This window comes from Haliaeetus albicilla, chromosome 11 (assembly GCF_947461875.1).
Source record: "Haliaeetus albicilla chromosome 11, bHalAlb1.1, whole genome shotgun sequence".
Taxonomy (NCBI): domain Eukaryota; kingdom Metazoa; phylum Chordata; class Aves; order Accipitriformes; family Accipitridae; genus Haliaeetus; species Haliaeetus albicilla.
In genome coordinates, this window is record NC_091493.1 from 4,686,720 (window position 1) to 4,704,801 (window position 18,082).

The 18,082-nt window shown below is 40.9% G+C and overlaps 1 protein-coding gene across 7 annotated transcripts in view; it reads left to right on the forward strand.

Annotated features, from left to right (window-relative positions):
• Positions 1-18,082, forward strand: part of PCDH15 (protocadherin related 15) — a 710,734-nt gene that overhangs the window by 182,258 nt on the left and 510,394 nt on the right. For all 7 annotated transcript variants that reach the window (XM_069795901.1, XM_069795896.1, XM_069795892.1 and 4 more), the window contains one exon: positions 16,287-16,333. The gene's annotated coding sequence lies outside the window, so the exon portion shown is untranslated. The remainder of the gene's footprint in view (positions 1-16,286; positions 16,334-18,082) is intronic.

The following is an 18,082-nucleotide window of genomic DNA, read 5'->3' on the forward strand; positions in this document are numbered from 1 at the left end:
TGCTGAGAAAGGTTTAGAAGCACCTTTCACCCTCTTGATGGAGCTCTGTGACTTGTGAGTGGCATTGCCTTGTGCACAGTGCAGTATGGAGGGCTCTGGGGGTTTTCCCTCTTGCTTTCCAGGGAAGAAGAAAGAAGGTGAGCTTCAATCCCATGAGCTCTAACCAGCGTGTGTATATGCTAGGAGGAAGAGCAATGAAAGGTAGCAGCCTTGCGCAGGAGGGAGTGGGGAACAGGCTAACAGCTGTGACCTGATCAGCAGTTTCACCCCTGCTATGTGCACACATTGAAGATATAGCTCTGCGTGCACACAATTGTGATACCAGCAATGCTCAGACTGAATGGCTTCAATAGCTGACTTTCAAGATTTGCACGTATCATTTAAATGCAGCAAGTTGTGTTCCTTTATGTCAAATGGACATCTATAACAGCTGAATATAAAGGAAAAATTAGGAGAGTAACGGAAAGAAAATCTCTTAATGCCCTAGCTAGTCTCTTTTTAACCTTTAGTTGCTACGTAACCATCCGGAAAGTACTGAAACGTATAATACCTACCAGCTGAGGACAAAAATACAAACATGGTTCTATACAACGTATATGGACTAGAAAATATTAGTGCTAAGTCTTGACCTAGCATTACCTGCTAAATAAGAAAGCACTGTAGCAATAAAGTTCCCCAGAATAGGAAAGATGCACTTTTTTGACAAAGCGCTTGTAACAGACTTGGTGTTTAGTCAGTAAGTTAAAATGTCACACCAGCATGTTCATTTGTGGGCAGTGAATTTCTTGAACGAGCAGTTAGCTGTTTGCTTTGATCCTAGGGGTTTGTAATAGCCAGAGTGGCTCTATGCTTAAATCCCCAGAAGATGTCCAGGAGCAAGATGGGAGGTCGCAGCTGAGCTGCACAAATACATATGTGTCTCCCCTGAGCCGCCGCCCCCCCAGGCACATGTAGGAGCTAGGTAGAGCTTTTATTTGAAGAGCATATTTTTCTCATGCATTTGTGTTTGCCTGAGTCATGTAGGGAGTTCCTTTCTACACAGCTGAGTGTCACCAGGGGAGGTCACCTTTCACATTCAAGTCTGCTGTCGTTACTTTTCTGCACAACTAGGCATTCCTTCTCCAGTGCTTCAAAGGCAATGGGAACCAGCCCAGAACCCAGCTGTGTTCCTCCCTCTCGATTAGCAATCACAAGGTACCCTCCTGACATCTATATTGTTCTCCAGTGGAGGCATTTTATCCCTACAATGTGGGAAGGATGGAAGTGGCTGGGCCATGCTCACCTTTGAAAATCACCAGCATGTACCTTAAGGGATGTTTCTAAGGCCATGGATGATGATGCTGGGAGGAAACTAGCCTGAAGTGAGTGGCAGCAAGGATCAGGATGGAGCAGCCAGCTCCCTGCCACTCTGCACAAACCTTTTCCTGTGTTCAAAGAAGACATACGTGAAGCGTGTGGTTTCATTGCTCCAGGAGAGCCCCAGTGAACTGTGGTGCAGATTTCATATAATTACATCATGTGGTGTCTTTTGGTACCACCCTGACTGTCCTCTCATGTGACAGCTTATTGCTTAGAAGCAAAACTTTACTAATTCCTCATTATACAAAAAACCAGAACCAGTAGGTTTAGGAGTAAGAAGAGTCCTGGGAAAAAAGTCAGCTCAGTAATGTTTCAAGTGTAAAACATGCTGTAATTGGTGTTGTAAAGAGGTTGCACAGCATAGAGACCTCCTTGTAAAGCCAGTCCCAACCTCATTTTTGTTGAGTAATCTTCAGCCTTTCATTTTCCAGAATTTGTGTGTGAATTCTGTTAAGGCATCAACACAGTAAAGCCCTGCAGACTGCAAAAGTAAATAATTAGTAAAGGGACAAATTATAAAGAGGTGCTTATGTTCAGGCATAAAACTTCATCTCTGCAAATACCTTGTGGGCAGGGAAAATAAAAAATAAAGATTATGACAAAGGTATCACCCTCTCAACTGTTAAACAAATATGTGAGATGGTGTTGAGAAGTCATATCAGCTCAGCCATGTCAAAATCCTTCTGCTAGGCTTTATAGCTGAACAGTTCCTTTTTCTAACTTTTTTTTCTCCAAAAACTGTGGCGGTTTTGCAGCATCTCTGCCAGTCTGATAGAGGGCTGTGATACAAGATGATACCCATCCACTTAACATAAAACGATTGGAGTCAGAAGAGATGAACCAACCTTTGGGACTTGGAGTGTGAATATTTTCACAGTCCATTCAGTAAAATATCAATCTTAAGGTATTTTTAAATTTGGTTTTGTTGCCAGATAAGAGTAAAATTCATGGTACTCATTTTCTCAAAGATGAAGTATTGAATAGTATATTCTACAAATATTTAATTAAATGCTTCCTCTCATTGTAAGAAGTATTGGAAATATAATCAGAGTTTCTTCACTAATTTAAGGAGATAATGCAAGGCTCCAAGGAGAAATAGATAAAGTTAGAAAAATAATTAGAGACTTGATTTTTATTTAAGTCACCAGACTACAGAAATTAACCCTAAAGCATCTGCGGAACTGGCCAGAACGGTCTCTAAACCATTATCCACGACCCATACCTGAGACTGACAGGTGACAGGAGAGGTCCCCAGAGGGGAACAAGGGAAATTTTGTTGCATAAATAACTGGTTTAGTAGATGGGGACAGAGCAAGCTATGCATTTTTTTTTTCAAGTTAGGTTGCTCTTTTAAAAGTTTACCACATGCTGTTCTTGTAAGCAAACACTGGAATTACAATCTAGGGTAAGTCACCAGTAACGTGGTCGTGGCTGAATGTGAAACCATTGTCTTGCATGCATGTTGTCACACAGGGAACTGTTTTCAAGTTTGTTGTGAGCTTGTGACAAATATTAAACATGAGACCGTCATGTTTAATTTTTTTCTTCATTGACTTGTGCAATATCATAAAGATTAGAATTGGAAAGCCACAGACACAGCAGCTTCAGAAAGATATGAAAGCATTTTGACAAGGACAGAATTATAATTTTAAATTACGTTGACACATGAAGAAATGATCTGAAATAATTAAGATTTAATTCAGTCACAAGAAGTGCTAGGCGATACGAAACAGTGAATAAATGGCTATGCATAACTAATAGGACTAAAAAAGGCCTGAATAGGGGCGATTGGATGGAGTGGCATCATGTGAGGAGTCACTGAATGGATTTGGACTGTTCAGCCTGAGAAATGCAGCCAAGCCATGGACCTCATGGAGGGATACAAGCTCCAAAGTGGGGAAAAGTGATTACAGGCAATTTATTGATTCTTTCTCATAATACAAGAAGTAGGATTACAGTATATTAAATGAAATTACCCAGTAGCAGATTTAAAGCAAGCAAATGGAGTGCTTTCCCACATAGCGGTTAGTGCATGGACCTTGCTGCCACGGAGCGCGTCAGATGGCAAAAGCTTAGGCAGGTTCAAGATGCAATTTGGCAACTTCATGGAGGAAGAATTCTCCCGTGACCTCACCGGGCAAAAGTACGACCTCTGGCTCAGTAAATCCTAAAGCAGCGGTTTGTTGGCCACTCTTGGGGACAGGCTTCTCAGCTGGACAGTTACTGACTGGAGCAGAGTACACCGCTCCTCGGTTTCAGCATTACTTCAGAAACAAGGTCGGTCTGTTACTAAATTTCTATGACTGTCTGCTATTTTTGAGGCAGTTATGTTCCTCATGCTGATCTGTGGAAAACCATTGAAATCAGTGACAGTTTTTCTCTATAGTTAAGGTAAGAAAGAATATATGCAAAGCCTTTTTAGGCTAGTTGCCATGAAAACAATTTCACAACTGCTTTTATCATGCAATAAATTACCCATAAAAGAGGATAGCAGAGTAATTTAATTAATTTGATTTAATCCCAATAGTGTATTGTTTTATTAAGCAATGCTGTGGTGTAATTAAGAGTTGTAACTGATTAAACACTTTATAACCACAGAGCTATTAATTAATACTAAATTACAATAAAATTAACAAAGTAACATAAACAAGCCACATAGATGTTTTAAAATGACAGTGATAATGCATCAACTAAAAAGCTGCTTATGTAAACCATTTCTTAAAGAGTTTGCTGAAATTAATGTTTATATAATAAGATAATTGCATAAATGGAAATGGGACAAGAAGAGCATTCCTTACAATTTTTCAATTCAAAAGACTCCTTTAATGAGAAACATGGTTTTTTAAGCTGGATATTCTTAAGTGAGTGTTGAAGCAAAGTCCTTGAACTCAAACTTAGAGTAAGCAGGGAAAATTCTAACAGGTAAAACTTAATGTCAGCTTCAAGACCCCCTCTGGATTTGACACTTGTTTGTCTTATTTGAATACAAATCTGAACAACTCATGCATTTCTGAGCTTTAATTGGAGTACGATATATTAATGCTACAGCTCAGATTCTGTTCTTATTTGCAGGAATGTCAGGAAATGTGTGAAACTATTTGCATGCTTAAATGATTTGCTGGATTGGATGGTTCACAAATTCTGGAAATTCCACAGGTCTTCATTTATCATTGTGCATGAAGTAGAGAAATACAAAATACATGATATCAAAGTGCAGGACTACAGGGGCTGGTGGCAGCATGAGATATAGAAATGTTTTTGAACTTTTTCAGACCTGGGATCAAATCTGATTAAGACCAAATACATTACAGTAATTTGAAACAAGTTTTAGCAATGTCTGAGAACACTAGCAGCAAGAGTGCCAAGGTTTATAATACTAGTCAGGCCTTGGGATTTTGTTCTATGTGAGGCAATGTGCAAACTCCTCTAAATACATCTTTTCTTAAATGGTATTTTGGAACCTACTGAAAATTAAAATCTACTATTTCAATTATCTCACAAACAGAAGGTCTAGAAATATACTATTGTTTTTCCTAAATAAGTTATTCAAATTTACTCTAAAGCCTAAAATTATTATGTTTGTAACTTGCTGCTGAATGATACTTTAATTGCCAAAATGATGCAAAATAGACCTTGTGTAAGTACGAATTGAAGCCCAAATGTCTAAGTCAGCAGGCTGCTAAAAAAAAGTTTCCTACAAATATCAAAATACCTTAGACTTCTAGTTTTAATATCTCAGACAAAATTTGGTCTTTCTCATGTGTTCTACTATATCAGTGTGACTAATCTTTGATGAATCAACAGTTTCTGTCCTGTCTTCTTGTGTGTAGTATGTAGACCCACAGTGAGTATATGGGAACATGCAAATGCATTTGCTGCACTGTAGGTGCTGAGATGGAGAGACTTGTGGGAACTCATACACATACTATAACTGCATGTGTGTGATCCTTAACATGAATGGCCTTCTAGATACCCATGTGCTTTCGTCCCAAAGTTTTTGCAGATGAGGGTATTGTCTTGAACAGTAAAGGGCGTGAGTTTATGATTTTGTCTTCAGGTATTTTTATCACTGGACAGAGGGCTGATGGAGGAAAAAGAGCTAGGAATATATGTGTTCAGAATCATAAATCTATACGTTGCTGAAGGTTTCCTTGCCATGTAAGTGGGAGAAATACTAACCAAGCCAAACACAACCCAAAGCAGGCCAACATAAATATTCTACAGACTGGGGGATGAAAGACTGTGGGAGCTTTTATTCCAGAATACGCTGCTCAAACATTCCTGAAACTTATTAAGATGGAGAGTGGGAGGGAGATTGCAGGAGGACAGGGATGAGTATGAACAAACATGGAAAAGCAACCACTTGTTTAAGAAGCTCAGTGTAATTATGTCATACGCACAGAGTGTGAGCAAGGGATTGTGTCTGGGACTGTAACTGGGAACATCCATCTGCTGGTTCTGCCCAGGTTCGTGATGTGGAGTGTGTGGCTGAAACCACAGTGTTATTTGTATGGTCTAGGAGCAGCTGCAGCTCTGTGTTTGCTTAGACAAACCCCTAAATCCTTTCCTGTCTAATGCAGTTTGTGCATTTGGCACCTCTTGCTGTCAGTTTGTAACTGCAGAATACATGGATCTGTTTGAACTCTGCATCTGGTGCAGACTTAACTTCCCTTGAGGACTGAGCTTTTCAAATGCACATCAGGAGGTACCCCGTCTTTCCTGAGTGGAAAGGCTGTTTACCCAGCTTCTCCTTGGCTGGGTTTGCTGAGAAGGTCAACCTGCTGTTCTTCACCACTCGCACTGTATTCCCACCTCCACAAACCTCCCAACTGGGTAGCTTCTAGGAGTTTTTTTGAAACCATTTTTTTGCTAAATGAACCACAACCTGTCACTTAAACTTGTTTCGCTGTGATCGAAACAGATTGGAGAGCAAGCTGGTGGCCTGTGCTCCCAGCAAGTCTGCAGGAGTGGGTGCCTCCACCAGAACGGCAGTGAGGAGCAGCTGGACGTAGGCTGGGAGACGTGTGGGCCCAGGCAGCTTTTCGCTTGGCATAGCTGGAGCTGAGTGAGGACATATTTGCAGTTTCTCTCTCTTTCTCTGGGTTTCTCTCCAACTTCCCTCCTTGATGAATAAGAGCATTTCGTAGGAAGGGACTGGCACCATGTTTTCTGCTTTTATAAAGAAGTCAGTATTGAGTGAGCTAAAGCCTTTTCAGCCTGAATAAGCCAAGCAAAGAAAAAAGGTGTTTTCTACATTTCTCCTCTCCTTATGTCAAACCATTGGGATGATCTCGCATGTTGAAGGATCCATCTGTTTCATGCTTTAAGACCTCCTCTGAAAGGAGTAAGATTTGGGGGAGCCCTGATGAAGCTGGAGGAACAAGGCAGTGCTCCTGCATGAGCTGAATGCCATATCCTGTAATATTCAGCAAAGAAAATTTTGTGAAAGCACTCGGTTTCCCTGTTGAGTGAGGTGAGGGCAAAAGAAGAGACTGAGGGAATATTAGACCTCTGCTGCTGGTCTGCAATGGTACTGGCACTTCACGCATTCCCACAGCAGGGTTACAACCAATTTCTTGAACACCGCACCGCAGATGCCGTACATGAGGAGGAGGTGGTAGGCTGCTGGCTAGGCTCCTAGTGATGCTTTTTGCCTGGAGCCTGGTACAGTGTGAGCAGAGACCAGAGGGGAGGAATTCCCTGCAGTTGCTTGGGAGATACCTTTTTGGAGAATCTGTACTTCAGACTTCGGCTGTGGAAAGTGGAGGATTTTTTTTAATACTTTAAAAAAACAAGAGAGACTTTACGTACAAACTCACAGCTAATAGTTATTTTATGTCTCTGTCTGTAGAGAAGTCGTCAGTGTACATGATGAATACTGTCTTGGAAACCAGCTGTGCAACTGGGGTAGTAGAAAACAGAAAATAGAAGTCAGGGAAAGGTCCTGTGAGCATGCCAGGAGAAACCAGGACTGGGAGGGGCTCTAATGTAGATTTTTCTGTAAGAACTAGTGATGATCAGCTGAGAGAAACCGAAGGAGGGATGAACTATTGATAAACAGTGTATGTATATGTGTATATATTTCAATTGTCTGTCCTTTAGGTGTCTAAGCAGTGTTCAGAACATCATGAAATTCTGCACACTTTTCTCATGTTTTCTGTGAACATTTTATTGTCTTCTCTGTTGTCGTGTTTCTAAAACAATTCAAATCATCAGTCGTTGAAATTATCAATTCATAGCAGGGCTGTCACAGACAACAGATTGCAGCAGTGAATCGGTGTAATCTGTTGTTTAGGTTATACCCCACACACTTCAAGTTTCCACAAATCTGAAAAGTTCAATGCCCAGGTTTACTCTGTTTTCCATTCGTGTCTGATTTAATAGAAAGCCACTCTGGATTCAGAGATTCCACACTGACAAGCTTGTCCCAGAGCCAGCTTCATCACATTGACTGTTATGAACTCTTAATTGACTGTTATTGACTCTTAAGAAAGAGTCTGTGTGGAGGTGACTTGTCTCTCTCCCATCTCTTCCCCACTCACCTCCCGGTAGATGTAGTGTCAGAACTGGGTTTCTGCAGAGCTGTGGTCTAGTCTTCCTCATACATGTAGGGCTTTAAAACGTGCTGAAGTTAAAAACATTGAGTCTGGCAGCTGATGCCTAATGTGAATAGACAGCCTGATATCCTAGCTGTAAAGACAGCCAGGTATTTCAGAGATGGGTTGGGTAGGAATAGGAAAAAGAACATCTCAATGACTTCTCTGACTAGGGCCCACTCCTGGTATTCCTCTGCTTCACCACAGGCTGGTGTAAAGGATGAATCATGCCTTGAGCTGGATTTTCTGCTTACACTGAGGACCTGGTTACAAGTTACAAGATGCCTGTGTGGGCTTCGTCTGAGATAACATACCAACATTTTTCCAAACCGTGCTTCTTGTTTCCATTGTATCCAAATAGAACCATTGTTAGATATTTCTGTCTTTTAATCTGATGTGATTTGTAATGGGATCCCTAGCAATTTCTACTGCAAGTGCTAGGTATGATGGAATATGGCTGTTGGTCGTCAAGATTGTTTTATTTATACAATTTTTTGAAGTGCATTGTATTATACAGTGAGTTGGCTCATCAAAGCAAGCAATACCTGAAGAACTGAGGTATGAGGCAGTGTAAAAAGGTACAAAGAGAGATGAGGAATATGGAACAGGCACAGAGTTGTTTTGTTTATTTATTCTATAGATGGAATAAACATGCAAGCCCTCTTGATCTACAGGCAAACCTTTTTCTGAGGCACTGTGAAATTTTGAGTGACCTGCATTTAGAAAAAAATTCACTAAGACTTTTTAAAAACTATTTTGGAGGTTTCACTTTATTATAAGCAGTAAATTGTTTAAATGTACTTCGGATGCAGTTGAGTTATATAGCGAATATGTGTGGCACAGAGTACAGAAAAAAAAATCAGAACTGAGATTATAATTTTGGAATTTGATCGCTGCTCCTGTGTTCAATCAGCCAGGTTCCACCAGCTGTGTGAAACCAGCATTTACATGCAGTATATACAGAGGCAAACATAAATATAGCTGAAATGTATACAGAAAGCAAGAAATAATGCTAAAACAAATCACTGACTTTGACTCAAGTTTACTTTCTGTTGCCAAGAAAAATATGACTGAGTTGATTTTCCAGAAAAGGATTGCAGTAAATCAAGTTTTCATTGCTCCAATTTGACAACAAAACTTGTAATAAAAATGCCAGAATAATACTCTTTACATATTATTAGTAGTTGATGGAGACTTTTGGAAGATGGTGGTTTTCTAAGAGATTTTAGGAACACCACCTGTAAGTTTTGCTTACTAGGAAGTAAGCATATTGATTTACAAACCTGGAGCAGATAAGTTTTATTCATTGTAGAGGATTTAGTTGCATTTGTATTTTTTTCTGATGAAAACTTTTACCTAATGTACTTTTCAGGCAAAATCAAACCCCATTTTTTCTACAAGACAGGAAAAAAAAAGTTTGCATGCAAAGCAATTCTGCTCCCCCCACCCTAACGCTACTTAGTGATTTTGGTTCATGAGTTTTCCTTGTAAGCAGCCAAAAAAAAGCAGTGATTAATCTCTGCAGAAGGCAAATTATGTGAATATTTAAAGAGCTGTTCAGTATTCTTTAATTTCTTGAGTTACAGACTATGTCTTAGCTGCATAGAAATTCAGGATTCAGACATCGAGAGAAGTGTAGAGGTGGAGTTTGCTAGGGTGTCATATACAGAAATGTACATACTGTAAGAATCATTATAGGTAACATTTGCTTAATTAAAATAAAGGTGGTAATTTTCAAAGATGCCTGAGAGATTTAGGATTCTTGCTTCATGAAAAGTGTGAATTTGCATCCCTTAGCTTTGATAATATTGCCTTTCATGCTGATTCTTAACATAATTTTTTTAAGTACTTATATGAGTCACTTATTTTATTGGAAAAGAGGAGAGGCCGAGGGAAAGTAGTGGTTCAGAGAACATGCTGGAGAGAAAAAAGTAAATTTTATGTAGAAATAAATAGGGCAGGATGGAAGAAATGAATGAAAACGTTCTTTTTGTAAGTTCACAACTAACAATACCCTGCATGCATCTCTGGTCTTATTCTAATTAAAATGTCGGGTGATAAGTATCCACGTGGACTAAGAGGGTGCTGTTGAAAGCAGCTGCCTGGAGCTTGTCTCGCAGCAGAGAAGGGGAGGGAGCCCTGACCGAGAGCTGGCGAGAGGCAGTGGGACCTCAGAGTCACCTCCTGCAGGCAGAAGTGACGTGGTAGGTGTGTGCTGTGAGGTCACTTGTGTTGGAGGAAGCTGACTGGTGAGCAGCAGGTGCCTTTGTGAGGTGCTGGTGCCCGTCAGGGACAGTACAGAGGAGCAGAGCTTGGGGAGGGCAGAGTGTGGGTGCTGGTGGTCAGGCCACGCACTGGTGGCAGCGTGGGAGGACGTGAAGGGTGTCCCAGAGCCGGGCCAACAGAGGTGGCGGCTTCTGTGGAGGTAAGGCGGGTTCAGGTAAGGGCGACGTGGCTGGGAGAGTGCTTGTGAGAACTCTTCAGGCAGGCCCTTAGCCAATGTCTAACCACTAACCTGAAGCCCAAACTTTAAACCTAACCCTTACCCCTAGCTCTTACCTCATTCCCATACTCCCAGTTCCTAAGCCCAAATGCATACTTCTGAGCTGGAGCCCAAAACCATAGCTTCTTACCCTGACTCTTCTGCTAAACTGAACCCCTAAACAAAAAAGGTTGCCCATACCTTAAACACTAACCAGCAGCCCTAGGGAGAAAGCCAAACTCTCACCCTGAGGGTTGGTCTATTCCCTAACCCTCACCCCTCACTAACACCCCTAGCCCTACCCGTAGCAGCGACCCCAGGGCAGACACCCTCACCAGATACCCCAACCCAACGTGCTGAGCGGAACCCCTACGCCCTCAGCCCCTACTCCCACCCCTTGCTGACCCTGGCCCAGCAGGCAGGAGAACGGCAGGGCTCAGAGGTCCTGGAGGGAAAGGCCATGACCGGAGGGGGTGCTTTGAGGCAAGGAGGGGGAGCTGCAGGTCAGGTGAGGTGTAGGTAAATGTGACATAGTGGGCATGGGCTGCGAGGTCACTTGTGTTGGAGAAACCCGACTGGTGAGGAGCAGAGCTTTGGGAAGGTGGAGAAGAGGCAGGGCAGAGGTGGGTGTGTGGGTGCTGGTGTGAGCCTGTCCCAGCAGCTGCCCTAACCTTTACTTTAAAGCTTTCCCCTAACCCTTACCTCAATTCTCTATTTTAATGCCGAACCCCAAACTCTCGCTTCAGAGCTGAACCCCAACACTTACCCCAAACAGTAGTCCTGATCCCTAGCCTTGAAATGCTACCCCTAAGCCTAGCCTAACATCTCACCCTAATCCAAACCCCTAACTAAGAAATCTAGCCCATACCCTCCCTGCTAACCAGAAACCTCAGGCAGACACCCTCACCCTCGTACCCTGCCTCACTCCAATCTGTAACCCTGATCTTAAAAGGTAAGTTGGACCCCCCTGGCCCTAACCTGGACACTAATCCCCAGTCAGAAACACCAACCAGATACTGATAGTATGTAGGCAGTAGGCAGCTGCTGAACCCATCATCACACCAAATAGAAAACTAACCCAGATAGTCTGTAGTGTTTTGGACACGAATAGTATTTCCTAGGCTTAGCAATATGACAGAGTTTTGTACTGATTTTTCTGTTATGTGGTAATGGAGCCTAGCACAGCCCAGCTAGATGCCACTCAGCAACACCATGAATACTTTAAACTAAGTAGTGGGAAGGGACAAGGAGTGGTCTTAATGACAAGAAGTACTTTCCTGCTTGGGGGACAGCTAGGGAGGGCTGAGGTCATCCAACAGGAAAGGTTCAAACCTCACTATTTCTAATGTCAGTCCGATCACCACACTGTTGGGCAGCCTCTCCTGGGCACTGGGCTCCAGAGTTAGCAATCTCACAATCTCTAGGATCCTTCTTTCTAGCCTCTGGTTCTTGTGTCTGTTTCTGCTCTCTAGGCTTGGTCATGCTCTGCTACCTTCTTTCCCAGTCCAGGTTCCCGATCTTGGTTTCCTGATCTGCCCACATGACTCCTTGTTTAAGAGCCTGACCTTCTTATGGCAAAGAATTTTTGATTTTGTGAATTTTAAGGCCAGTTCTGCTTCACTTCAGTTTGGTGTGCCTTGACTTTATCCCTGTTGCTGCTGCTTTTGCTTTGGTAGCTGGTTCCCATCCCCAAACCTGGTTGCAGCTTATTTTTAACCACTGGCTACAACTGTCAGCATTTGGCTGTAATATCAAAGTTTGGAAACATACTACTAGTCTTCAACAGGACATACCTAAGCAGTTGCCAGATCTGGCAATTAAAACTGAGCGAGCGCAGATGCACAAAGAGGCAGCGAGTCTCTCAACACTAACTAAAATATAACCAACTTCACTGGATCAAAGCCCCAGGTCTTGGCCATTGCAAAGCTGTAATGTCAGCATACCAGGGAAGTCAGCAGATATCTGTTGCAAAAGGTCAGGAACCCATTTCAGGAAAACTGAAAAATGAATCCTTTATATACTTGAATTCTAGCATTTGTACTTTCACAGCAATTCCTTCAGTCTTCAGAAAATGAAAAATTATAAGCATCTGAGCAGAAATACAGACTGAGCCTGTCCAGGGTTTTCACATTGCTTGTGGTTGTTCTTGGGAACAGAGACCTTTTCACCTTTCTTCTTCCCAAACTTGGCCTTTTTCTCTCCTTTAGGTGAAATACTTTATTGTATTTTTAAGAAAGAAGAAGCCTGCCCTCAAAAACAAGGGTCTTAGAAATATACCAAAAATTGTTTCAGATTTAATGACAGGAATTGTTTTTCAGGCAGTCATCAATTGTAGAAATTAAGCTAGTCTTGAATTACAGCCTTGAAAATGTATTTAGTCAGCACAATATTTTGAAATTATTGTACGAACATGCCATTTGTGCTTCTTCTCTAATTTAAAAGAAATGTATACACCTGCAAGTTACAAGGAAACATGGCAGCAGAATTTCAGAACACCTTTCACCAAGTCTTCCATTGCTGAAAGGACAGCAAAGAAATAAAAGGCCAAATGTCCAGTTTTCAGTAGATACGGGGGCTTAATGGTTGTTTACTAGATAACCATGTCATCACTGCTAACTGAAGGATCCCCCCAGTTCTTGCTGTTCAGGGTGAATTTTGTTATTACGTGACACTTGCAGACAAGGGCTAGAAGAGGGCACTGAATTCTATAAAAGCACGTCCTTACCTTACCCCTACCATGTTAGCATGTTTCTCTTAATGTATCCCATTACTTCCTCTTGGGAAGAGAGACAGTTAATAGTTTGGAGCAGTAGCATGGTTCTGAAGTGAATCCTTCAATCATTCCTGGTTGTTGCATTTTGGGTCAATTCAGAGTGTTTTGGTGCATGTGAATGAGGTTCCTTTTAGAGGAAACTAAACCAGAAGCCCTATTCTGGGGGGCACAAAGTGCTTTGCTTCCCATAATAGGGGTGTGAGAGTCCAAATGAGTGGCTGATCCTTCACATAGCTTTGAACCACATGTACAGTGGGGATGCAAAATCCAGAGTAAAACCCCAAATTAGAGATTGTGTAGGTGAAATGGCTACAGCACTACCTGCTTCCATCCGCTGCTCTTGCACCAAATCACAGGCTGATGTAATAGCCGCAGTCCGTAGCTGTGGTGTTATCTTCTAGTGCCACAGAAAACTCAGAGCTGAAGTGTCTGTCTTTTTTAACGTTAAAATCCAAAGCAGCCTTTTTTTTTTTTTTGTAAAATAATATACAGAACTAAAAGCCCTCATTGATTAGAGGAAAAGTGTTCTACTGTATGTGAACAACACACAGCATGATGCATCTTCATTACAAAAATGCAAAATGACGATCATTTATCATAAAATCTACTGACAATCGGCATTAATCTCTCAGTAAAGCAAGTAGTAAACTTGGTTCCCATGGCAATGCAATTCATTTTGTTCCTCTCCCACTACTACATGCATGGATGACTGGGTGTTCTCTGGACAAACTAATTGCAGCATTTTAATGCTGTGGATTTTTTGGCTGAAATATATATTTTGGTGGAATGTCGAATCGGTGGTAACCATGGTGTTGGTAGAATGTGCCTGTATTTCATACAGACCAGTGCACATGCTGAATGAGCAGCTATCCTCCCATCCTCAGTTTTATACCAACTCTGAAGGAAAGAATAGGAGTTCTTTCAGAAGTAAGTTTCAGTAATATGTTTGTATGCTGGAAACAATTTTTTTTTTTTCCTGAAAAATATGGTAGAATTGTTCAATGTCTTCAGAAATACGAACAAATGTTTGTTGTAATGAACTGCATGTTGTTTATTCCTTATTTTTGTCTTGTTGTGCTTTTTTTTTTCTTTTTATATGTGTGCATATATACATATGTGTGTGTGTATATATAGTAGAGAGGAATGATTTGGTCAAGCAGACCTGTTCCGGGGAAAAGTTAAATACTCCCACACACGTATGATGTCTCATTAATGAACTGTACCAATTTTTACTTAAACGGTTACTTTGAAGGCTAATAAAATACCATGTTGTTTCCCCTTATGTGATATTTTGTTTGAAGTTAGCACAACATCCATTATATCCACAAATTTCCATCAGCCTTGAAAGCCGTGAGTTATTTTATAAATCTGACTACCCAACCTACCATGTATTTTTCCATCTCAGAACAAAACAACAGTTTCAGTTATCGCAAAGCAAACCACATGTACCTAAATATATCTGCTTTCTGCTTTAAGAGCACAGCAAGCTGGCTAGCTCCAATATAACAAATAGCTTCTGTGCTGTCAATTAACAGCCCTGAGAGTAAGTTTTGTTCTTTTATTGGTCAAGTTATAGCTTTCTGCATATTCCGGACAATTGGGTCCTATTATGTAGATAATTTATGAATACTAAAGTAAAAGAGAAAGCAGCAACCTGCAAAATGTCTTTGCTTCATGTGAAATTGTCCAAAGATAATGCTGACAGATGCTCTCTAGTAAAGACCTGGATTTTGCCAAAAAAAGAGAGGAGAAATGAGCCCAGCAACTGTACGATTCGTTTTTAAAGTCAACTAATAACAACTTACAATCTCCTTCCCAAAATAAAAGATCCTGTTCAAATGCAGTTTCAAACTCGGTTTCATCCCTGAGATTTTTGCTGTATGGAGCAGAGCTTGGCCCAAGCTGCAGCAGGCAGTTGTGCCTTACTCATTGCAAGCCTTTTGATTCTGGAACTGCTTGAAATGGGTTTGGTTTAGGTGTATTCTGCATGCCTAGTCTGAAAATGAGACTGCATACAACTTTTTAACTTCAGATTACATTTTCAGGCTGTGTATAACCTTGAAGTCTGGAAACATTCAGAGCTGCAATCTTGGTTTAGATTTAATTCTATTGAGTATGGGTAACTTGCAGCCACACATTCTCAATGTCTCGGTAAACTATCCAAACAATGCTGTTCCTTGATGTAGGTACTACTACGCTGATAGTTGGTAAGCTTATGCACTTCCAAAAGTTTGGTGCAAGATGTTACCAGGATGAGGCAAGAGGGGTACCTACGCAGGGGGAAAATGGGAGCGTAGCCACTGACCACCCTCTTTCCCCAGTGGGTTCCTAATGCCCCTGCCCCTTGCTATCCCAGGTCTCACACCATTAGGAGCCCGAGGGTCTCTGCCCTGTGCGCACCAGAAGGCACTCCTGGGTCAAGGTCCTTGCACGTTTCCCCTTGGAGCTGTGAGAAAGGTAAAACCTCCAACCCTGACAGTCTGTGCCTGGAGGCCCAAATGCTTCTTGAATCCCTCAACTTTTATAGGCATTCCAAGTTGCCCCATGGCACAGCCTCACCTGGGTAAACACTGGAGAGATGGCCCCCAAAATACTCCTACGCCCACCAGTTGTGTTCTCCATCCCAGGGAGAACTCACGTGCACATAGCGAAGTGCTGTAAAGCACCAGTCAGAGATTTTAGTGTTAAATATTTTAGGTTGCAGAAGGGCAGAGAATATATTTGAGTCTAAACAAATTACAGATAAGTGCCTGATATGTCTTAGGGTAGATATTTTATAAGAATACAAGTTTTTATGAATTTTTCCTTGGTTTCTGAGTTGACAGCCTTCATGAAAATATGTAAACTACTTTAATGAAAACCTCAGGCATTGTTTTCCTGTTATTTTTCTTATTCAAACCTGCCTTTGTCAGGAATAAAGTAGCAGATATCAAAAGCTAAGTATTCTGCTCTTCTCTATTTGTTTGGAAGGCTAGAACTATTTTAATAAAGGATAAATATGTGATATTAGTTGCTCCTCTTAATCAGTAATTGAAATACGAACAATATTATTAATCTTCTATTTTCTGCTTTCCAGGTCATCAACATATAACTCAACAACTATGGCTGAGAAGTGCAATTAAGGTACCATAATTCCCTTTTAATATGGGCATGCTTTTGGTGAAAATGATTTCCAAAGTACTCTCCAATAATCCACTTAATAACCTGCATTCCTTGAGGCTGAGTTCACCTCTGGATGGGTGGGTTTCTTCATTTACCACTTTGTCTGCTGCACTTCCTGAAAGCTACATAATTATTTCCTTATATTCCTTATCTTTTAGTTTTCTGTTCTTAAAATTAGTAACAATGTTTTAAGATGTCTGTCTAGACTTACCTGCTGGGAATAATGCTTACATGATACACTTGCGACTGAAGGTCTTGTCTTTGAAATATTAACTGAGAAAATGTTGTGGGGAAGGGATAGAAAATCTGTCCATAGGGGACGCTTTTGGAATGATGGCTGCTGCATGCTCCACGGCACTAAGAATTTAATCGTCGATTTGAATCACAAGATGGAAATTGGCTCAGCAGCTCTGCTGTACCACAGGGAAAAGGTGGTTGGTTTTGTTGGAAATACACATACAATGACCAGAGTTACCTCTCTTCAAGTCATGTTTTCACTTGTAAATTTCTAGATGGGATTTCAAACAAAGAGTAGCAAGATACCAGAAGGTGGAGATATGTCAGGTTCCTTTTCCCTCACAAGTTGCACTGAACTCTCAGATGGTGATGTAAATGTCAATGAAAAAAGTATTTTCTTTCCTATGAAAAATACAGATAAAGTATGAACAAGGTAGCACAGTGCTATCAGATTAAAAGCTTAATGAACAGTATTAAACAGTTGTTCTAAAATGACATGAACTAATTCTTGCCAAAGCAATTATCATGGCAGTACTGTCATTCCACCTCTAAATGCTCCACTATTGGTTTAATATTGCTATTGAAGTCGTAAGGTGTAACATCATCCTGGAATACTAAATGACCGGTCTCCTTTCTGTTGGGAGTTTTTGTTCTTGAGTCTATGTGATTTATTTGAGGATGAGCAAAGGATAGGAAAGCTCTCGATTTTGTTAGTTTTGTAGCAACTGCATATATTACTTTTCTGGTTTTACCTCTGGTCACCAGAAGTCTACTAGCAAAAACTCTTAACGTTTATTTCAGTATGGGGGATAATGCACTCTGACTGGTGAATACCAACGTATATCCAAAAAGAACACAAAAGAAATCGTGAAAAGTACGTGCAAATCGAGTTATTTCCACACGGTGTAATGTCTTAGGGCAGGTTTTGAACAAAGAGTAATCAAGAACATCATCATAAGTGAAAAGTGGGATAAAATGCAAAATTCTGATCAGAAGGTGATTTTGTCCGACTAACTTAATGTTTCTTTTTGCTGAGATAGTGAATATCTTGTACTACAGTAATGCGGTGGGCTTAAGCTATCTCGATCTATAGGAAGCATTCATTCAGTACAGTTCCCAAAGGAAATTATTATTTAAAGTGGAGATGGTGCAGATTAATACAGGAATTATAAGAAGCTGGCTTAGGCAGATAAGGAGCTGGGAAAAGAGGGGACTGTGACAGGATGTACTGAGAGGTGAGTTACCAGGTTGCAGGGGAGTTATTAGAAGTATTCATAAGGGACAGGTCTTGTGACCAGTCTTCTGTAACTTCCTTTAGTAACCTTGGCACAAGGTCTTTGATACAGTTTTTTAAACTCCTGTAATGCTGTGAAGGACAGAAGTATTATACGGAAGAATTTTGTTGACTTTGTGGATTAGTATAACAAAGATAGGCTAAAATTTAATAATAATAAGCACACTGCCATTCTGTTA